Source organism: Pan troglodytes, chromosome 7 (genome assembly GCF_028858775.2).
Source record: "Pan troglodytes isolate AG18354 chromosome 7, NHGRI_mPanTro3-v2.0_pri, whole genome shotgun sequence".
In the NCBI taxonomy this organism is placed as follows: Eukaryota; Metazoa; Chordata; class Mammalia; order Primates; family Hominidae; genus Pan; species Pan troglodytes.
This window is the reverse complement of record NC_072405.2, coordinates 17,382,852-17,406,610: the sequence shown is the minus strand read 5'-3', so window position 1 is coordinate 17,406,610 and position 23,759 is coordinate 17,382,852. Positions and strand designations below refer to the sequence as shown.

Here is a 23,759-nt window from a genome sequence, read left to right as displayed (position 1 = left end):
GAATGAAACCTTGTCACACACAGGCATAAAGACGAGAACTTCTATTAATGTTTTAAACCTCTTCTTTTCTGCTTTCAATGTGCTCTAAATACGTATAATATATTGGTACAGACATGTATATTATATAAATCTGTTGGGGAATGCACAAACATTTTCACAGATGGAGGGCAAGTCAGACAAGAGTGAGGCCCGGCCTTTGCCTGCGCCATATTGGATTCACCCCATATCCAAGCCTCAGGCTGTGCCAAACTGGATGAGGGATGATGCTTCCTCATGCGAGGTGGCACGGGCACAGCCTCTGCCCAGTGTCCTACTGCCCCTGTGTGGCCACATATGGCGTCCGCACACACCTGAGTCGCTGGGTAAAAGGCACCATATTTCTGCCAATCTGCTCTGGGCTCTGTTCCCCTTGACAGACCTGTCACAGGACAAACCCCCAAACCGGGTTCAGCCTGGGAGGCCACATGGGTTCTTGGCTTTGCACAGGAAGAAATTCAAGAGTGAGCCGACAGAGTCAAGTGAAAGCAAATGTATTAGGAAAGGAAAGGAATAAAAGAGTGGCCACTCCATAGGCAGAGCAGCCCGGGACTGCTGGTTGGCTATTTCTTTATTGATCATATGCTGAAGAAGGAGTGGATCATTCATGAGTTTTCGAGGAGAGGGGCAGGGAATTCTCGTAACTGAGGGTTCCTCCCCCTTTCAGGCCATATAGGGTAGCTTCCAGGCATTGCCACAGCACTGGTGAACTGTCATGGCGCTGGTGGGAGTGTCCTTTTAGCAGCTAATGCATTATAATTAGCGTATAATGAGCAGTGAGGACGACCAGAGGTTGCCTTTGTTCCCATCTTGGTTTTGCTAGATTTTGATCGGCTTCTTGACCACATCTCATTTTATCAGCAGGGATAAGATGTGATCTCTTTTTCTTTGTGATCTGTACCCTGCAAAACCAGCCCTCCCCAACTCCTATCTCAAACCCACAATGAAGCCCATGTCAGAAGCACCAGGGGTAGAAAACAGAAGGTGGGGAGAGAGAGGGGGAGGAAGAGAGGAAGCAAGAGAGAGAGGAAGGGAGAGAGAGAAATGAGGAGAAGGCCAAGAAAGAGAGAAGGTGCAAGAAACAGTGAAACGCAGGACGTTATTTTTAAGATGGGATATCGTCACCAAATCCAAGCACATGAACCAGCCTTCCTTTCCTGCACTGCCCCCATCTCCCCTTTTCAGAATGTTCTGGTCAAGTCTAAGAACAGGGCCTAGAAATCACAGCTTCTGAATTTGAGGCTCAGGGGCAGGAGCAGATGCAAGACCCAGCAGCCCTGCAGAAGGCCCCAGTCCCTGACGCCCCATGCCACCACCCAGAGTGGCCTGCCATCACCCATTGTCCATGTGAGCCCAGAGCTAGCTCCAGCCAGGCGGGCGACTGCAGTCCCCTCTCATCTCTGGGCGGGCCCCTGGCAGGTCACCTCCACGTAGCACAGCCCTTCAGAGGGCCCAAAGCAGGAAGGCAGGAGGCCCTACTGCCCACTTTCTTCAGGGGACAGAAGGACAGCGGGGTCACCTCCTGGATCCTGGCTCCCAACTAGCCACCTTGTTCTGCAAAGCTGCCTACGTGCTCTCTCTCTCTCTTTCTGTCTCAGAAAAGACACAGCTGATGGAACCATCATGAAAATGTTTCAGGGCACCCTGAGAGGCAGAACTTGATTTCTTTTAAGCAAGAGAATTTGTGTTTAAAAGACTCCAGCCACTTCTATTTCTAGCAGACGAGACAGTGAGTCTTCCTGAGACAGACGCCAGCATGGCCCCTTTCAGTGAGTGAGAGGAAAGGCAAGTCAGGACTCCTCTTCTTCTGTCGGAGCCAGACCCTCCACTCCCCACTGAGATTGCTAGGGAGGGGTGGACAAGTGATTGTAATGGGGCCAAGAAGCCTTCCAGAAGAAAGGGCTCCTGGCTCCTTCCCAGATGAGCGCTACTGAAGCATCTCTAACTGCCGGAATGCTGTGATCCCAGACAGGCCAGACTGTGGGACTTGGGTGAGCCCCATCACAGGGGCCATGACACTGGGAACCCAGGCCATGGAGGGGTGACATCCTCCACTTCAAGGGGCAGAGCAGACCTGTGAGGGGCAGCCCCTGGGACAAGCGAGTCTTGGTGAAAAAGGGAGAGGAGAAAGGTTTGTCGTGATGAAATGGGGCTCAGAATTATATCGCATAAAGTATTAAGAGAGGCATGACCTTATGTCGCCCCCGAGCTGGTGGGACACATGACTGAGAGCACGTGTCTCTTAGAGCATCTGGCTCTGCTGTCAGAGCCAGAGGGCTTCAGCAATCGGGGGTGTCTCCTCCTATGACAAGAAGCAGGTCCAGGCGCTGGAGTGGTCGGAACTGTTCATTCTCTCTTCCCTGCAGTGCCTCCTCCACCTACTCCTTGTCAGAGCCACAGTGGAGGAGGTCTGAGAACACAGATCTGTCCTGGTCTTGCCCTTCTGCCTCTTAAACAAACGGTTTTTTCACTTTTATCCTGCGGACCCACGGTGTTAAGGAAATCCTAACGCGCCCCCTGCCGGAGACACGGAGATCTCTTTAGAGGTGCATTCTGAGAAACAGTTTGAAAAACGCCCGTGATAGTTGCTTGTGTTCTTGGCATTTGCAATTGCTGTCACTTGCCATGTTTGCTGAAAAATTAAAAGTTCTGATGCTGTTTTCTGCTCAAACCCAAAACCTATGGTTGGAGTGCTCTGTCACAATTCAATTAAATTCTACAAATACTTTTTAGCATCTAGTACGTGCCAAGCCCGGTATCTGCTCTGGGAAACACAATGACTAGATGCTGAAAATGCATAGAGCGCTTTGGTTTTGCTCACGACATTTAAGCTGAAGTTCATGTTTTATCTCCCTCTGCAACCCAATTTTTTTTTTTTTTTTGACAGAGTCTCACTCTGCTGCCCAGGCTGGAGTGCAGTGGTGCGATCTCGACTCACTGCAACCTCCGCCTTCCGGGTTCAAGCCATTCTCCTGCCTCAGCCTCCCAAGTAGCTGGGATTATAGCCACCCACCACAACACCTGGCTAATTTTTTTTGTATTTTCAGTAGAGATGGGGTTTCACCATGTTGGCCAGGCTGGTCTTGAACTCCTGACCTCAGGTGATTCACCCGCCTCGGCCTCCCAAAGTGCTGGGATTACAGGCGTGAGCCACTGTGCCCAGCCTGGAACCCACTTCTTTATAAAGAAAATAAATAGCCATTATTAGCCTATTAAATTTCTTAATCTGTTACTTTGGGGCTTTCCTTCTAATTTTGAAAAGCTACGGTTCCTAAATAATGTAGCCATTTCCCCCATTACAACTGAAAAGCAAGAAATCCTTACATCTTTCTATCATTTGTTTTCATATATTAAAACCCCCCAGACTTCAGATTTCACCCTCTTGGCTTCACCCCCTTTCAAAGCTCTCGCTTTGGTCTTTATCAGCTTGCAGCTAAAAGCTTGGCTATCTCTTCAAGAGGGACAACTGTCTGGGACCATTACCAAATGTTCCAGTTTGCCTCTTCAGTCTTCCTGGTGCCCATCTCTGTTGCTGCCTTTCTTCCCATGAATCAGAAGCAAACAGATTACAATCACAAAAGGCCGTCTGTTCCTTATAATATAAATTTCCCGGTAACAAATTTTCCCCAATTAGATGTGTCTGAGTTCATCTTGTTATGGTCTTGCTTGCTTTTTATTTTCACCTTTAGGAGAAGATGCCTTTCTGGTTTGCTCCCCTGTCTCCAGATAGCTACCTTCCATGCAAACAACCAGTATTTCTGCACCTTAATTATCCCTGGCAACATGCCAAGACATAAATTACTCCTGTAAGCACGGTCCCTGTGACAGATTCCTAACAGAGTTTGTATCCCTTTGACACAAAATACTTTTTAAAAAGGATTTCTTAGCTTAATATTAACTCAGGTTCAAGAAATAATGCAACTTATGTCAGTATTTTTTTCAAAACCTGAATAGACAAATGATTGGAACCAAAGAATATACAACAAAAGCCATCTAAGCAACGTCCACATCCTCAGGAGCTGGATGTGTGATGCTCTTTCTGGACCAGTCCAAATGCCAATTTGAAATTAGTTACCAAACTTTAAATTGCTAAGTGTAAACGTATCGTCTGGGGAGCTTTAAACATTTATCTATGCCAGAGTCCCACCCCAGGGCAATTCAGTGAGAGTTTCTGGGCAGGGGGTTTCAGCCATCCATTGACCAATCTTCTCTCTATGTCTCTCCCTCTACCTATCTCTATTTTAATTTTGTCTCCGCCCCTTTGAACAGATGGTTGTCTTTTCCCATGTATATCCTGACTCCACAATTGGACTGTAAATTTCCTCTTTAGAGTCTCGATACCAATCCCAGCATCCAGAATAGGCAGACCCCTCAATAAATGTGAGAATGATGAGTAGTCTCAGAATTATTTCAGAAGTCTTATCCACCTCAGATATATACAAAAAGTGAATCTTTTGGTCCTTGGGGTTGAATAGCACTGTTGAATGGTTACAATTGAGCTCAGCCGGAAGTGGACGTTCTAAAGCTGGATGGTGATGTCCCATTATCTGCACCACTGGCCCCCTCTGCTGGCACTTTTTCCGATTGTCCATAGAAAAAGCAAGTCACAAGCAAAGCAAGACTTGGCCCTTCAAGGTGTGGCCAGCCTCCAAGTGTCCTCGGTAGGAAGACATCACACCTGGGTCTTAGGGGAAAATAAATCAGGCTTTGAAACATGAGCTGCCAGATGAAAAGAAAAGTTCTGGTCTTACTGAGTCCTTGAGAGGGGCCAGAGGCATAAGAAGTAAACCAAGGGAGCCCTGTGAAGGTCTTCCTTTCTCTACACTTCTCTATTTGAAAAATCTACAAATAACTGGAAACAAAAGAGTATACCACCAAATAGCAAATGGTTCAACAGAGATCCAATTAAAAAAAGGAAGTTAGAAAACATTTTAAACTAATTGAAAAATGGCTACATGATATGTTAAAATTTATATTGCAGGTAATACAATGAGTAGAGGGAAATTTGACTTACATATTTATATTAAAAAGGAAAACGCTCTAAAATAAATATTTTGCCTTAAGAATTTATGTTAAGAACTTAGAAAAAAAGAGCAAATTAAAACTGAAGTAAGCAGAACTAAGAAAACAATAATTTTTTTTTTGAGACAGAGTCTCACTCTGTTGCTCAGGCTGGAGTGCAGTGATGTCATCACAGCTCACCGTAGCCTTGAATTCTTGGGCTCAAGCAATCCTCCTGCCTTAGCCTTTGAAGTAGCTGGTGTTACAGGCACATGCCATCCCACCAGGCTCATTTTTTATAATTTTTTGTAGTAATGGGTGTCTTACATTATTGCCCAGGCTGGTCTTGAACTCCTGGCTTCAAGCCAACCTCCCATCTCAGCCTCTTAAAGTGCTGGGATCACAGGCATGAGCCACTGTGCCTAGCCAAAAACAATAAATATTAATATAAAAATCAAGGAAATAAAACAGTTAATTGAAAAGGAAATAGTTAATTGAAAAGATCAGTAAAAATGCTAAGCCTCTAGCTACAGTGATCAAGAAAAGAGACACAGGGAGAATAGACACACATTACCAATAGCAGGAGTGCAAAGTGATATCACACAGAGTCCTGTAAAAGGCATACTAAGGAAGCATGAGGAAAAACTTGACACCTATATTTAACAACTTGGATGAAATGGAAAAACTCCTTGAGAGACACATGTCTTGGTCCATTTGTGCTGCTATAACAAAATATCTGAGACTAGGTAACTGTTAAAAGAACAAATTAATTTCTCATGGTTCTGAAGGCTGGGAAGTCCAAGATCAAGGCACCAGCTAACTGGCAAGGGTTCCTCTCCACTTCCAAGATGAAGCCTTAGCCACTGTGTCCTCTGGAGGGCAGGAATGCTGTGCCTCACACAGTAGAAGGCAGAAGGGCAAAAAGAGCCAAATGCTGCATGAAGCTACTTTTTAAGAGCCTTTATCCCATTTATAAGAGAGAGGCCCTCAAGGCCTAATCACCTCTTAAAGGCCTCACCTCTTAATACTATCACATTAGCCGGGGGTAGAGCCAAGATGGCTGAATAGGAACAGCTCCAGTCTACAGCTCCCAGCTTGAGTGATACAGAAGACGGGTGATTTCTGCATTTCCAACTGAGGTACCGGGTTCATCACACTGGGGAATGCTGGACAGTGGGTGCAGCGCACCGTGCGTGAGCTGAAGCAGGACAAGGCATCGCCTCACCTGGGAAGCGCAAGGGGTCAGGGAATTCCCTTTCCTAGTCAAAGAAAGGGGTGACAGACAGCACCTAGAAAATCAGGTCACTCTCACCCTAATACTGTGCTTTTCCAGCAGGCTTATCAAGCGGCACACCAGGAGATTATATCCCGCACCTGGCTCAGAGGGTCCTATGCCCAGGGAGCCTCACTCATTGCTAGCACAGCAGTCTGAGATCAAACTACAAGGCAGCAGCCAGGCTGGGGGAGGGGCGCCCACCATTGCCCAGGTTTGAGTAGGTAAACAAAGCGGCCAGAAAGCTCAAACTGGGTGGAGCCCACTACAACTCAAGGAGGCCTGCCTGCCTCTGTAGGCTCCACCTCTGGGGGCAGGGCATAGACAAACAAAAGGCAGCAATAACCTCTGCAGACTTAAATGTCCCTGTCTGACAGCTTTGAAGAGAGCAGTGGTTCTCCCAGCACGCAGCTTGAGATCTGAGAATGGGCAGACTGCCTCAAGGGGGTCCCTGAACCCCGAGTAGCCTAACTGGGAGGCACCCCCCAGTAGGGGCGGACTAACACCTCACATGGCTGGGTACTCCTCTGAGACAAAAATTCCAGAGGAACGATCAGGCAGCAGCATTTGCAGTTCACCAATATCCACTGTTCTGCAGCCACCGCAGCTGATACCCAGGCAAACAGGGTCTGGTTATCAAAAACCCATCTGTACGTCACCATCATCAAAGACCAAAGGTAGATAAAACCACAAGGATGGGGAAAAAACAGAGTAGAAAAAATGCAAATTCTAAAAATCAGAGTGCCTCTCCTCCTCCAAAGGAATGCAGCTCCTCACCAGCAACAGAACAAAGCTGGACGGAGAATGACTTCGACGAGTTGAGAGAGGAAGGCTTCAGAAGATCAAACTACTCTGAGCTAAAGGAGGAAGTTCAAACTAATGGCAAAAAAGTTAAAAACTGAAAAAAAATTAGACAAATGGATAACTAGAATAACCAATGCAGAGAAGTCCTTAAAGGACCTGATGGAGCTGAAAACCACGGCACGAGAACTACGTGACGAATGCACAAGCCTCAGTAGCCAATGCGATCAACTGGAAGAAAGGGTATCAGTGATGGAAGACGAAATGAATGAAATGAAGCGAGAAAAGAAGTTTAGAGAAAAAAGAATAAAAAGAAACGAACAAAGCCTCAAAGAAATATGGGACTATGTGAAAAGACCAAATCTACGTCTGACTGGTGTACCTGAAAGTGACAGGGAGAATGGAACCAAGTTGGAAAACACTCTGCAGGATACTATCCAGGAGAACTTCCCCAGTCTAGCAAGGCAGGCCAACATTAAAATTGAAGAAATACAGAGAATGCCACAAAGATACTCCTCGAGAAGAGCAACTCCAAGACACATAATTGTCAGATTCACCACAGTTGAAATGATGGAAAAAATGTTAAGGGCAGCCAGCGAGAAAGGTCGGGTTACCCACAAGGGGAAGCCCATCAGACTAACAGCATATCTCTTGGCAGAAACTCTACAAGCCAGAAGAGAGTAGGGGCCAATATTCAACATTCTTAAAGAAAAAAATTTTCAAAAATATCCAGCCAAACTAAGCTTCATAACTGAAGGAGAAATAAAATACTTTACAGACAAGCAAATGCTGAGAGATTGTGTCACCACCAGGCCTGCCCTAAAAGAGCTCCTGAAGGAAACACTAAACATGGAAAGGAACAACCAGTGCCAGCCACTGCAAAAACATGCCAAATTGTAAAGACCATCAAGGCTAGGAAGAAACGGCATCAACTAACGAGCAAAATATCCAGCTAACATCATAATGACAGGATCAAATTCACACATAACAATACTAACCTTAAATGTAAATGGGTTAAATACTCCAATTAAAAGGCACAGACTGGCAAATTGGATAAAGAGTCAAGACCCATCAGTGTGCTGTATTCAGGAAACCCATCTCATGTGCAGAGACACACATAGGCTCAAAATAAAGGGATGGAGGAAGATCTACCAAGCAAATGGAAAACAAAAAAAGGCAGGGGTTGCAATCCTAGTCTCGGATAAAACAGACTTCAAACCAACAAAGATCAAAAGAGACAAAGAAGACCATTACATAATGGGAAAGGGATCAATTCAACAAGAAGAACTAACTGTCCTAAATATATATGCACCCAATACAGGAGCACCCAGATTCATAAAGCAAGTCCTTAGTGACCTACAAAGAGACTTAGACTCCCACACAATAATAATAGGAGACTTTAACACCCCACTGTCAGCATTAGACAGATCAACAAGACAGAAAGTTAACTACGATATCCAGGAACTGAACTCAGCTCTGCACCAAGCAGACCTAATAGACATCTACGGAACTCTCTACCCCAAATCAACAGAATATACATTTTTTTCAGCACCACACCACACCTATTCCAAAATTGACCACATAGTTGGAAGTAAAGCACTCCTCAGCAAATGTAAAAGAACAGAAATTATAACAAACTGTCTCTCAGACCACAGTGCAATCAAGCTAGAACTCAGGATTAAGAAACTCACTCAAAACCGCTCAACTACATGGAAACTGAACAACCTGCTCCTGAATGACTACTGGACACATAACGAAATGAAGGCAGAAATAAAGATGTTCTTTGAAACCAACGAGAACAAAGACACAACATACCAGAATGTCTGGGACACATTCAAAGCAGTGTGTAGAGGGAAATTTATAGCACTAAATGCCCACAAGAGAAAGCAGTAAAGATCTAAAATTGACACCCTAACATCACAATTAAAAGAACTAGAGAAGCAAGAGCAAACACATTCAAAAGCTAGCAGAAGGCAAGAAATAACTAATATCAGAGCAGAACTGAAGGAAATGGAGACACAAAAAACCCTTCAAAAAATTAATGAATCCAGGAGCTGGTTTTTTGAAAAGATCAACAAAATTGATAGACCACTAGCAAGACTAATAAAGAAGAAAAGAGAGAAGAATCAAATAGATGCAATAAAAAATGACAAAGGGGATATCACCACCGATCTCACAGAAATACAAACTACCATCAGACAATACTATAAACACCTCTACGCAAATAAACTAGAAAATCTAGAAGAAATGGATAAACTCCTTGACACATACACTCTCCCAAGACTAAACCAGGAAGAAGTTGAATCTCTGAATAGACCAATAACAAGCTCTGAAATTGAGGCAATAATTAATAGCTTACCAACCAAAAAGAATCCAGGACCAGATGAATTCACAGCCGAATTCTACCAGAGGTACAAGGAGGAGCTGGTACCATTCCTTCTGAAACTATTCCAATCAATAGAAAAAGAGGGAATCCTCCCTAACTCATTTTATAAGGCCAGCATCATCCTGATACCAAAGCCTGGCAGAGACACAACAAAAAAAGAGAATTTTAGACCCATATCCTTGATGAACATTGATGCAAAAATCCTCAATGAAATACTGGCAAACCGAATCCAGCAGCACATCAAAAAGCTTATCCACCATGATCAAGTGGGCTTCATCCCTGGAATGCAAGGCTGGTTCAACATACGAAAATCAATAAATGTAATCCAGCATATAAACAAAACCAAAGACAAAAACCACATGATTATCTCAACAGGTGCAGAAAAGGGCTTTGACAAAATTCAACAATGATTCATGATAAAAACTCTCAATAAATTAGGTATTGTTGGGCCGTATCTCAAAATAATAAGAGCTATCTATGACAAACCCACAGCCAATATCATACTGAATGGACAAAAACTGGAAGCACTCCCTTTGAAAACTGGCACAAGACAGGGATGCCCTCTCTCACCACTCCTATTCAACATAGTGTTGGAAGTTCTGGCCAGGGCAATCAGGCAGGAGAAGGAAATAAAGGGCATTCAATTAGGAAAAGAGTAAGTCAAATTGTCCCTGTTTGCAGATGACATGATTGTATATCTAAACAACCCCATCATCTCAGCCCAAAATCTCAAGCTGACAGGCAAATTCAGCAAAGTCTCAGGATACAAAATCAGTGTGCAAAAATCACAAGCATTCTTATACACCAATAACAGACAAACAGAGAGCCAAATCATGAGTGAACTCCCATTCACAATTGCTTCAAAGAGAATAAAATACCTAGGAATCCAACTTACAAGGGACATGAAGGACCTCTTCAAGGAGAACTACAAACCACTGCTCAATGAAATAAAAGAGGATACAAACAAATGGAAGAACATTCAATGCTCATAGGTGGGAAGAATCAATATCGTGAAAATGGCCATACTGCCCAAGGTAATTTATAGATTCAATGCCATCCCCATCAAGCTACCAATGACTTTCTTCACAGAATTGGAAAAAACTACTTTAAAGTTCATATGGAACCAAAAAAGAGCCCGCATTGCCAAGTCAATCCTAAGCCAAAAGAACAAAGATGGAGGCATCACACTACCTGACTTCAAACTATACTACAAGGCTACAGTCACCAAAACAGCATGGTACTGGTACCAAAACAGAGATACAGACCAATGGAACAGAAAAGAGCCCTCAGAAATAATGCCACATATCTACAACCATCTGATCTTTGACAAACCTGACAAAAACAAGCAATGAGGATTCCCTATTTAATAAATGGTGCTGGGAAAACTGGCTAGCCATATGTAGAAAGCTGAAACTGGATCCCTTCCTTACACCTTATACAAAAATTAATTCAAGATGGATTAAAGACTTACATGTTAGACTTAAAATCATAAAAATCCTAGAAGAAAACCTAGGCAATACCATTCAGGACATAGGCATGGGCAAGGACTTCATGTCTAAAACACCAAAAGCAATGGCAACAAAAGCCAAAATTGACAAATGGGATCTAATTAAACTAAAGAGCTTCTGCACAGCAAAAGAAACTACCATCAGAGTGAACAGGCAACCTACAGAATGGGAGAAAATTTTCACAACCTACTCATCTGACAAAGGGCTAATATCCAGAATCTACAACGAACTCAAACAAATTTACAAGAAAAAAACAACCCCATCAAAAAGTGGGTGAAGGATATGAACAGACACTTCTCAAAAGAAGACATTTATGCAGCCAAAAAACACATGAAAAAATGCTCATCATCACTGGCCATCAGAGAAATGCAAATCAAAACCACAATGAGATACCATCTCACACCAGTTAGAATGGCAATCATTAACAAGTCAGGAAACAACAGGTGCTGGAGAGGATGTGGAGAAATAGGAACACTTTTACACTGTTGGTGGCAATGTAAACTAGTTCAACCATTGTGGAAGTCAGTGTGGCGATTCCCCAGGGATCTAGAACTAGAAATACCACTTGACCCAGCCATCCCATTACTGGGTATATACCCAAAGGATTAGAAATCATGCTGCTATAAAGACACATGCACACATATGTTTATTGTGGCACTATTCACAATAGCAAAGACTTGGAACCAACCCAAATGTCCAACAACGATAGACTGGATTAAGAAAATGTGGCACATATACACCATGGAATACTATGCAGCCATAAAAAATGGTGAGTTCATGTCCTTTGTAGGGACATGGATGAAGCTGGAAACCATCATTCTCAGCAAACTATGGCAAGGACCAAAAACCAAACACTGCATGTTCTCACTCATAGGTGGGAATTGAACAATGAGAACACATGGACACAGGAAGGGGAACATCACACACTGGGGACTGTTGTGCGGTGGGGGGAGGGGGGAGGGATAGCATTAGGAGATATACCTAATGTTAAATGACGAGTTACTGGGTTCAGCACACCAACATGTATACATATGTAACAAATCTGCACGTTGTGCACATGGACCCTAAAATTTAAAGTATAATTTAAGAAAATACTATCACATTAGCAACACCTTAATTCTGGAGGGAACACATTCAAACCATAGCAAATGCAAATCATCAAATTTAACTAAAGTAAAAATAGAAAATCGAATTATTCCTATAGCTGCTATAGAAATTAAGTTTCTAATTAAAAGCCTCCCCACAAAGAAAACTCTAGGTCCAACTGGTCTCATTGGTGAATGAAAAGAATAAAAATTCTATTCAAACTCTTAGAAGAAGAAGAAACCATTTTCAACTTATTTTATGAGGTCTTCATTACCCCAATAACAAAACTAGACAAAGAAAAGTACAGGTCAATATCTCTCATGAATAAAAATAATAGTAAGTTGACTCTAGCAATATATAGAAAATGGAGTTTATCTCAGGTATTGAAGGTTGGCTACCATTTGAAAATCAACATAGTTCCCCATAACACTATAAAAAATTATCTCCATAGATGTAGAAAAAAATTAAAAAGATTCTGAAAACATTCCCATTGATGTTTAAAAAAACTCTTAGCAAACTAAGAGTAGAAGACATCTTTAACCTAATAAATAAATGAATAAATGTGTAAAAAATCCAGAGCTAACATCATACCTAATGGCAGAAGACTGAATGTTTTCACCTCCTGTTTAGGAACAAAGCAAGGATGCCCAGTCTCGTAACTTCTCTTCATCAAGGAACTGGAAATCCCAACCTGTGTAATGAGGCAAGAAAAAGAAAAAACAGGCAGAAAGATTAAAAAGTAAAAAGCAAAACTCTCTTTGTTGCCAACTACATGACCATGTATGTAGGAAAACCCTAGGGAATCCCCCAGAAAAGCTCTTAGAACTAGTGAGGGTGATGCTGTCTCAGGTTGCAAAGTCAATACAGAAAAATCTTATATTTCTATGTATTCACAATGTCAGTTTAAGAAATCGAATTTTTTTAAAAATAGCACCCAAAAATATGAAATAATTAGAGGTAAATCTAACAAAATATGTGTAAGACCTCAATTGTTGAGAGAAACTAAAGAGGCAACATAAATGGAGAGACATACCATTTCCATGAATTGGAAGACTTAATATCCCTAATTAATCTATAGATACAATACAATTCCAGTCAAAATCCCAGTAATTTTTTTTTTTAAGATCTCTCTGTGCTCCTTACTAGATCCTGCTTCTACTATGGGAATTTCTCAGTCAACTGAAACTCCTCTTCTCAAACCCCTGCTGACTAGATACTCTACCTACCTACCTACCTACCTACCTACCTACCTTCCTTCCTTCCTCTCTCTTTTTCTTTCTTTCCTCTTGACACAGGGTCTCACTCTGTCACCCAGGATAGAGTGCAGTGGCACAATCTTGGCTCACTGAAGCCTTGACCTCCTGGGTTCAAGCAATCCTCCCACCTCAGCCTTCTGAGTAGCTGGGACCGCAGGTGTGTGCCACCACACCCAGCTAATATTTTTTTTAAAAGATTTTAGAGATGGGGTTTTATTATGTTGCCCAGACTGGTCTCAAACTCCTGGGCTAAAGTGATCCACCCACCTCAGCCTCCAAAAGTGCTGGGATGACAGGCCTGAGCCTCCATTTCCTTTCTTTTTGGCATGATTTTTGCAAAGAATATTGTGGAACTTCGTTGGCTTCTTTATGAAGCTTTAGATCTCCCCACACTTGCTCCTCTAAGACCTATTCTTTCCATTTACTTCTGCTCCTCCTTCCTCCTTGTGCCACCTTTGATCTTTCATCCAGCTACCTTGAATCCTTGATATATCACCTTCAAGCCTTGACTTCCTACATTTGGTGGTCAGTGAATAGAAAATTACTGCGAGAAAATGTCAGGGGTATGCTGGACTCTGGTTTCTATGGCCAAACTTTAGTTGAGCTTCTGAACCTTCTCCAAGGCTCATCTGTGTACTTTCTTATTAAAAAAAAAAATCCTGTAGTGAATTACTATTTTATGTTATAAAATCCTGTAGTAAGTTGTATGTTGCTTCATTATCATTTTTTGGCGTTTTTTAAGTGATGTGGTCTCCTGCTGTGCTGCCTAGGCTGGCCCCAAAATTCCTGAGCTCAAGCAATGCTCTCCCACTTCAGCCTCCCAAGTAGCTGGGACTACAAGCGTGCTTCACTGTACCTGGCTTTACCATCTATTTTGAATCTTCTGTGTCTCATCTGACTGACCCAGACTCTCTTACTGGCCAGGGCTCTTCTGCAAACTGTTTATTTTGGTGGGGATAAACTGGATATAGGTCAGATGAGAGCCACAAGAATGTCTGCTAGTATAAACAAATTTGCTGTGAGAGGGACCCTTGGCCACAGGTGGAATACTTAGGCATTAAGCCATCTGCCAGAATAAATAAGTATCCCATGAAAGGCAGACTGTAAAAATCCACCACCCCCTCCCCTGGAGACCCATCAGGGCAGGGCTAGAATTTATATCTAGAGAAACCTCAAGATAAAATTAGAGGAAAACCCAACAAATTCAGTTTTAACAAGAACCCTGGCAAGTCAGTTTGGCAAGAACTGCCACCCTTGATATCTGATCACGTTCCTCACCCTCCATCCTTCTGTCCACCCCTGCCAGACCTTTTCCCTCCAACTCCAGCCCTGTGATCACTGGAACTTTAGGCCACTACCCTCCATAGAGGACTCTTGCTGGACTCCAGGTTGGTTAAAAAACCTGAGGCTGGCCGGGCGAGGTGGCTCACGCCTGTAATCTCAGCACTTTGGGAGGCCAAGGCGGGCGGATCACAAGGTCAGGAGATCGAGACCACAGTGAAACCTCGTCTCTACTAAAAATACAAAAAATTAGCCGGGCGCGGTGACACGCTCCTGTAGTCCCAGCTACTCGGGAGGTTGAGACAGGAGAATGACATGAACTCGGGAGGCGGAGCTTGCAGTGAGCTGAGATGGCACCACTGCACTCCAGCTTGGGCGACAGAGTGAGACTCCGTCTCCAAAAAAAAAAAAAAAAAAAAACCTGAGGCTGAAAAGAGGAGAAATGGTTACTGGGAAACAAGAAATGGATGTTTTGTCCACTCATTTGGACTTTGGAAACATTTAGACAACTGCTAAATATCTCCTCAGTCACTAGCCTAAAATTTAGTCCACAGCCTCTATAAGAAAAACCTCTGAAAATAGGCAAATATGCTCCCAAATTCCTTTTTTGGAAGAAAAAAAAAAAAAACCCTTGCATTATTTTTCTGTGCCTTTGAGATGATTCCCTATCCTATCTTCTCTAAAACCTGAAAACTATCATTTGGAAATACAAACTTCAGGGAAATGACTGTCATGTTTTTTAAAGGAACTATTTGGGAATTGGGCAAATAAAAATCTCAAGTCTTTTCCACAAACATTGGTAAAAAAGCTCTTGCCATGTAAGCAGGTAAACTTAACTTCTCCCATCTTTGTCAGAAACACAATTCGGATAAAAATATAAATTGGAAATAAATCAATGAGTTTGTACTACTATGTTTTACTGACTTGTTACTAAATGTTAGAATGAAAGCTGTATTTGTCTGTAAGTTTATGTATGTATATTTGTATATTATGTATATTTAATATTTTTCCACCTCCGGATAGTGTTACTAAATTAATTTATAAAACCCTTAAAGGAGCTCTATTCAAATTGGCTTAGAGATAAACGAGTGCTCAGATAAATTAGGCATTCCTAAAACTCTCAGACACATAGACTCTCGCCCCAATTTTTTTTTTAAAAAATCACATGACTTGGCTAAGTCTTTGGTAAATAAAGCTAGCTTTTAAATTATTGGTAAAATAAAAGTAGGGGTATCTTCAGAATTGTAAGTGTGAAATATAATTCAGATACACATTTTTCCCTGAGTTTGCTGGCCACACAGGTTTGTGTTTTCCCTGCTTGACGTTTAAAAACAGAAAACTAAAAACCCAACCTAAGAGCAGAACACACAGTAAAAATAAATTGCTTGACACGTATCATTCATGAAAGTAAAAACATAGATAAATAGACAGATAGATTGATAGATAGATAGATATAGAGAGAGAGAATGAATTGTTTAGCTTTTTAGTTCTTTGCCTCTGTGATATTTTTGATACCTGATTTGTAAACAAAAATGAAATAAGATGATGGCTTTAAGTTCTTATAAAAAATGCCCATGAGACATCCAAGAATAATTGTTAAAAACAAGTGAATTAAATAATGTACAAGTGACCTAAAAGTATATACATGAACTTTTCAATAATAATTCTGTTTTATAAAACAGGTCTACTTAAAAATAGTTTCAGAAAACTTTTTTGGTAACTTGCAACCTTAAAGCTATGCTAAATTAAATTAAGTAATAATACTCATTACATATCTGAGTCATTTCTTTTTTTTTTTTTTTTCCCTGAGACTGAGTCTCACTGCTACCCAAGCTGGAGTGCAATAATGCGATCTCGGCTCAATGCAACCTCTACCTTCTGGGTTCAAGTGATTCTCCTGCCTCAGCCTCCTGAGTAGCTGAGATTATAGGTGTGCACCACCACGCCCAGCTAATTTTTGTATTTTTAGTAGACACGGGGTTTCACCATGTTGGTCAGGCTGGTCTCAAACTCCTGACCTCATGATCCACCCGCCTGGGCCTCCCAAAGTGCTGGGATGACAGGTGTGAGCCACCGTGCCTGGCCATATCTAAGTCATTTCTAAGTAACTTAAAACACTGAAACATTAATTACTAAGCATAAATTTAAGTTTATATACATTGGCATTTTGTTTTTTATATGGTATAGAGAAGACAAAATTTGGATCTGTTAATAGACATGAAAAATTGTACTATGGAGAAGCACATGATTTTTAGAAATTATGGCTTTAATCTATGGAATGTGATAAACTACAATTGCTGAAGATTAAAATTCTAATTAATATATGTAATTAAAACTACTAGAAATAATAAGGGAAACAATCCTGTATGCAAAATACACGAGGAAAGCAAGATGTATTTTTGGTAAGGAAAATTGTAAGGCATGAAACTGTATTTTCTGTTAATGGAAAAAGGAGTAGTTAATTCTGTACGAAACTATAATGAGCAGTTGTTCCAGAATAAGAAAAAGAAAAATGCAGGAAGATAAATAAAGATCAATTTTTAAAAATGTTTTAAAAGGGTTGTGGAAAAAGAATCTTTGGGGGAAAATGTTATGTGGTCAAAGCTGGCTAAAATGAGCTTAATTTTATTTATAAGGTTTTCTTACAATTAGCTTCCATATTACTAATACGATGATGCAAAACTAGAATTTCGTCCTCTTTGTCAAAATGGCCAAGTTTTCTTACTGTATCAGTCTGAGAATATGAAGATTTTTCTTTATCTTTTAAGTTACTGTACTAGGACACAAAGATTTTTTTACAAAAATAATTTCTTGTGCTTCACATTGTTTTCTATCAGGTCTTTGATTACTTAAGAAAACCAAGGCCAGGTGCAGTGGCTCACGCCTGTAATCTCAGCACTTCGGGAGGCCAAGGTGGGCGGATTGCTTGAGGTCAGGAGTTCAACACCAGCCTGGGCAACATGGCAAAACCTCATCTCTACAAAAAATAGAAAAAAATAGCCAGGTGTGGTGGTATGTGCCTGTAGTCCCTGTTACTCAGGAGGCTAAGAGGGGAGGATCAGCTGAGCCCAAGGAGGTCAAAGCTGTAGTGAGCCATGATCATGCTAGTGCACTCCAGCCTAGGTAATGAAATGAGATCCTGTTTCAAAAAAAAAAAAAAGAAGAAAAGAAAAATGAGTCTTCTCAATAATAAAGGAGCTCATTTATTTTTTACAATTCTGTAACCTTCTGTATTTGTCTTTACAATTTTTTGTCATTTTGGTATTGTTTTATAGTGATCTGTGATTCTCTTCAAACAAATGTCCTAAACCTTTCAACATTTTTAACAACTTCCCCAAATCAAATTATAAATTAAATGCTTTTGACCTCAAACTAATTTTGGAACATTTCAGAAGGCCTCTGGAAAGTTCCATAGGATTTGTCACTCACCTTGTAAAAAAGAGAGCTATTAAACTAATTAGGCTTACAGGATATGTTAAATTATATGAGAAACATCATCAAATAATAGGTGATGCTAAACCTTTATGTTATGTTTGTGGATATGATATTGATACAAGTGTTCCAGAAATTATACATAATTCCTAGAAATCTGATATGTCCTAGTATAATGCTATCAGTCATAATTTTAGTTATTGTATTAAAATGCAATATGCCACAGAAATAACCACATTTCCTTGACAACTGCATCATTATGGTGGTGAACTCTCATCAAATCTTTAACCATGGCCATTGAATGTCTTTTTTCATCCACAGGCAGTTACTGTTTTACTTTGATTCTTCTCTGAAAGCATTTGTAATCAGCTACAGCCCAAAATTGCTTCTTCTTCAAGGAGCTTCATAAAAAAGACTCTACTCTGCAATAAAGGTTTCTGATAACTTTAAGATCACACCATTGGATGGGGTACAAATTTCTAGAACTCTTATGAACAAACTGGTGGGTTCATGAAACTGCTAACCAAGATCAAGAAGAATATTAACTACATGAGACTACATGAAATGAAGGGGATAATTTTTATGACTTTTATTTGAAACATTTCTTCTTTAAATATTTTGTTTTCCAGATTTAAGGAAACGTTTTTTCTTTTAAGCTACCTATAACTTACAGCAATTTAGTATATTGTTGTTAACAAAATTAGAACGTTTAGTTTTTTTCTTTCTCCCTGATCCCTCTAGAATTTAGAAACTATTTATGAGTACTCTTATTTTTATGACAATTATAGTTATTTGCACAAGTTTAATAAGTATATTCTCCTTGAAACAGGACAAAATTGGAAACACTGATTATATGACAAAGGCTTTGACTGGAATATCATATTTTCAGACATAACCAGACAGTTTTAAGGAACTAAAACCAGTAAAGTTTATTTACTTTACTGGAACCAGTAAAGCCCCCATTGGAAAAACTGGCCTGGCTTAAAAGAGTTTCTAACCTTACAAGTGAGTAAGTAATGTCACTTTCTGGCAGGCCCAGGCACTGTAGAATATTTGGGGGATCCTGAGAAGAAAGGAATTCACCCAAATCTACAGGTATTGCAGGCAAAGTCTGATGGCAAGTTACTGGCCTGGCTTCCGGCCTCAAGAGGCTATTAAAAGCCTAACTTGAGGTTCCTTATCAAAAGTTCCAGTAAAGCAAATTTTGAAAGAGCCTATATAGTCAATCACTATTGTTGTGGCACTTGCACAAATAATCATTACTTTTGCAAACATTACTTTGCGAACAAATTAGTCTTACTTTGATAATCTTTGGTAGAAATGCAAATGACTATAGAAAGAAAAATGTTTCAGAAGAAAACTATATGCACTCGTTATTAGATTCCAGCTCATTGCTTTTTGAGGTTTTTGTTACTCACCTACAATCTGGACTGGATCCTGAATTTTTCTCGTTTCCAGAAATGTCTGGCTACAGGTCTCCAAACTAATATTTTTCTCCCACTCTTCTGCCTTGGAATCATTGAAATGAGAACCGCTGTATTCCTGAAGCCCTGCAAATGAAAGCTGGAAGACTTGACACAAGCCGTAGAGAAAGCACAGCAACTTATGTATGCGTGGTTCTCACGCCCACTGCTATATGGACTACTCAGAAACGCCCCTGGAACACGTGATGCAAACTGTAAAGTGGGGAAACCTGTCAAATTGCCACTGCCTGCTCCCACCCCAGCTGAAGATGCTTTCAGCCAAAACCCAGAAATCTTCTCACCTGGCTGCTTTCCGAGCTTAAAAACTGACTTGATAGTTTATTCTAATTACTAACATTTGTTTTTCTTTTGTTTTCATAGAAATGCCTCTCGTGAAATACTCGCGCCATATAGAGGTCTAACTTTGGTGGCAGCCCACCTGTAACACTGCTGCCCGAAATGAGATGCAACTGTTGACTGTTTAGCTAGACTGACTGATTCTTGGGACTCAGAGACAGGTTCGGTGGTGTAGGAGACAATCCACCAACCCAGCTTCTAGATTGTTAAACTTGTCATGGAGGGGAAATACAAATCTAGTGTTTGATTTGCTCAGATATGCACTTTTAAAGCTCTGAAAAGATGCATGAGAAACTAGAATAAAGTTTACCTAGGGAGGTGTGGGAACAGGGCAGATGGAGGCCAAGGGTGAAAGTGATATTGGTTACATATCCTTTATTAGAAGTTCTAATTCTCTGTAAACAGGTCTCAGAAATTCCCAGCTGCTTATGGAAAAGCAGAAATGTCTCGTTCCAAAGGTTGTATAATGAATGGCCTTGTGAACTTCTTGGAATGATAACTCTTCTGGCTGGGTTTACCTTGACCTGTCCTTGACCAGTGACTTGTTTTCTGTCTTATCTCACTTGGAACTTGGCCCAAGTCCTGAGGCCACCCAGTAGAGCATTTTCTTTTAAGAGCAGTGGACTTGAGGGCTGTGAGCTAGCGTAGCTGGGAGCCTTCTCTCTGGGAGTAATTCCGTCTTCCCCTCGGCTCCCATCGCCTTAAAGGACACTCCTCAGTGACCCAGCACTAGCAAGTCCCCAGACCTGCCAGCCAAGGTCCTCTTTGTCTAATCGGAAGAATCAAGGGCGCCCTCTCCCAAGCTTTAGCTGAACGACGGACTCTCCTGACACTGTCAGGGAGAAGTGAGGGGAAGGCATGGTGAGGAGGGACTCTTGGGGAGCAGAGCAGGCTTCCTCTTCACCCCAGAGTACCTGCTCTGTGTCTCTCCTCCCACGTTCCCTGCCCAGCAGGGTTACCTCAATCCCCGAGTCCATTCTCTCTCTGTCCACCGTCCAGGCTGGCCCTTCAGCCCCGCTGCCCACCCCTGTGGCCAAGCCTCCCCCTTAGCACCTGCAGAGACAGCGCTAGTGCTGTCAGGCTCCAACATGCCTGGGTTTCATTCTCGCTCTACTGCCCACTAGCTGTGTGGCCCTGGGGGAGCCAGGTAGCCCACCTGCATCCTGGTGTCCTCATATATAAAATAGGAACAAGCATGCCCACCTCACGGGACAGGTGCAAAGCTTAAAGTCAATGGTGCGCCTGTGCTGCCTCCCGCAAGATTTGTAGATGCTTCTGCGTGCTGGCAAGGTTCTGCTTCTTAAGCTAGTTAGGGGCTACACAGGACTTTGCCTTACAACTATTTGTGAAACTGTCCATTTTTGTTTTATGCACTTTCTATATGTATGTTTCATTATACCATTTCTTTAAAAAACATTTATAAAAAAGCAAATCTGGTGCTCGCTTTGGCAGCACATATACTAAAATTGGCACGATACAGAGAAGATTAGCATGGCACCTGCACAAGGATGACATGTAAATTCATGAAGTGTTTCTTTCTTTTCTTTTCTTTTCTTTTTTTTTTTAAAGCAAACCTGTAGAAGAAAATGTTAGATCCTGAAAAACATTTAGTTATTCAGGCTGGGCACGGTGGCTCATGCCTGTAATCCCAGTACTCTAAGAGGCCAGTGCAGGTGGATCACCTGAGGTCAGGAGTTCGAGACCAGCCTGGCCAACATGGTGAAACCGCATCTCTACTAAAAATACAAAAATTAGCCAGGTGCAGTGGCACATGCCTATAATCCCAGCTACTTGGGAGGCTGAGGTAGGAGAATCGCTTGAATCCGGGAGGTGGAGGTTGCCGTGAGCCGAGATTGCACCACTGCACTCCAGCCTGGGCAACAGACTGAAACTCCATCTCAAACAAACAAACAACAACAACAAAAACCCACATTTAGTTATTCAGGGGAAATTATTATTCCCCTGATAAGGATAGCGTTCCCTACTTTAACACCATCTCAGTTCTCTCCTTTCTGAAGAATCTCCCTGATTCTCTGTTATTTCAAATAACTGTCCTTTCCCAGCCAAGCTCCTAAGATGGCTATTCTAAAACCGCCACCTCCCCTTTCACTCCCCTTTCCCTTCTGTGAGCTGTGGCTGTCAGGCTGTGCCGCAGCTGAGAATGCACCAATGGCTTCCAGCAGCAAACCCATCTCCCTTATGCTTCTGAGGCCCGGACCATTGCTCCCTGCCATCTTTCTCCCACTGCAGGGAGCTCTGCCTTCCAACCTGCATCAGTCTTATCCCAGTGCACGAGGGTGCCCTGGGTACAATTCCAGGGTCAGGTACTGTAAATGACAGGGGATGGTATCACCTGGACTTGCATCAGAGGTAGCTGAAGTTTCTAAAAACACCCATTTCTCAGCCTCACTCCAGATGACTTGCCAGGAAGGAGTTCCAGAAGGAGGATTGTCACCCCCAGCACCTCCCATGGGCCAGGCACTGCCCATGCTTTGGACACTTTAGTCCTTCCCCAATTCTAAAGAGTGGGTGCTATAATTGTCCTCATTTTGCAAAGGAGGAAACTGAGGCTCAGAGAAGCTGAGAAACATGGAGTGGGTCCTGTGGGTGGGAGTGGTGGGTCAGAATTTGAAACCAGGACTGTCCGGCTCCTCTGCCCACACTTTTGCCGTGCTTTGCTAACCTCGTATCTAGAGCAGCAGCATTTCTCAAACTTGTCTGCACACATGCATTGCCCGGGGGTTCTCATTCTTTCTGACCCAGCAGGTCTGGGTGGGGTCTGGGAGGCTGCTTTTCTGACAAGCTCCTGGGTGCTGTGCTGAAATGCTGATGCAAGAGGGGAGACAGAATTGGAATAAATGTGACCCACCCCATCACCAGGCTTTCTCTGCTTTAGGGTAGGTCAGCTAAGGTTGAGGAAATAGATGGGCCTCTCACCACCATCCTCGCCAGAGCCAGCCGCAGCCTGGAGGCCCCTCACCCAGAGGGGCTGCCTCCTTCCTGCCAGTATAGATCAGACACAAGGCTCAGCTTCTGCCCAGACTGCACAAGAGCTTAAGGCTCTGAAAACATCACTAAAGGTGGGAGGAGATGGCAGGGAGCCCCTTCATCTCAGGGTTAGGGCATCGGGCATCTGACCAGCTTCTCTCAGCTCTGCAGGCTTCCCAGAAGTGCACACTCTGGACATGCGGTCCCCCTGGGAGGTGGAGTCAAGTTCCTGCTCCAGAAGTTTCCCTACCTGGGAGCAGCCTCCAGGCCCCTCTGCCTTTGCCCAGCCTCTGGCTTTCTGGGAAAAAATTTTGTTCATCACATTGCATGTTCCTCAGAGAAAAAGTATTGGCAGCCCTTTGCAAAAGTTTCTGTGTTGTTCTTCTTTTCAAATGTAAATTCTGTCCTTATAGGCCTGAGAAAGAGACGAAGCACCATAGATCCTGGTCACTTTCAGGCCTTTTCCAACCAAGAGTCCTTCTCCTGAGGATGTGGAGGGAGCTCTTCTTTGAAGCTCCTTTTGGGGCGCAGCTTCCCAGTTAAGCCTGTTGTCAGTGTCTCCACCTGTTTCACCGTGTGGCACACACAGCACATGACACTCTGCGTGCCACATGCCGCGATGCAGAAGGCCGCCGCACCTGAGGCCGTGAGCGCACCTGGGGTCCCCTGGGGCCGAGGACCTCCGTACCTCACACACTCATTCCGTGTTCACAGCTCTGCAGTCGAGAAGTTCTGGATGGAGACACTCACCCTCCCCTCCAGAACACTCACTGCCCACACATTCTGCCAGAAGGACAGAGGGCATTAGTAGAAGCCATCAGAATAGCCTGGTGAGACTGAGAAGACAAGTCTCACTGAGGGGAGCCCAGCAACATTAGGGCTTTGAGGTGA

The 23,759-nt window shown here is 42.6% G+C and overlaps 1 long non-coding RNA gene and 1 other non-coding gene across 2 annotated transcripts in view; one reads left to right on the top strand and one right to left on the bottom strand.

Moving 5' to 3' along the window:
• Positions 1-19,670, bottom strand: part of LOC134810656 (uncharacterized) — a 39,239-nt gene extending 19,569 nt beyond the window's left edge. The window contains exons 1-2 of the long non-coding RNA XR_010159160.1: positions 19,479-19,670; positions 12,683-12,782 (exon numbers count right to left, since the gene is read on the bottom strand). This is a non-coding gene — a long non-coding RNA (uncharacterized LOC134810656). The remainder of the gene's footprint in view (positions 1-12,682; positions 12,783-19,478) is intronic.
• A 1,646-nt stretch (positions 19,671-21,316) lies between these two features.
• LOC112204351 (U6 spliceosomal RNA) lies at positions 21,317-21,423 on the top strand. The gene has a single exon (XR_002937905.1). It is a non-coding gene; the product is annotated as a U6 spliceosomal RNA (small nuclear RNA).
• The last annotated feature ends 2,336 nt before the right edge of the window (positions 21,424-23,759 follow it).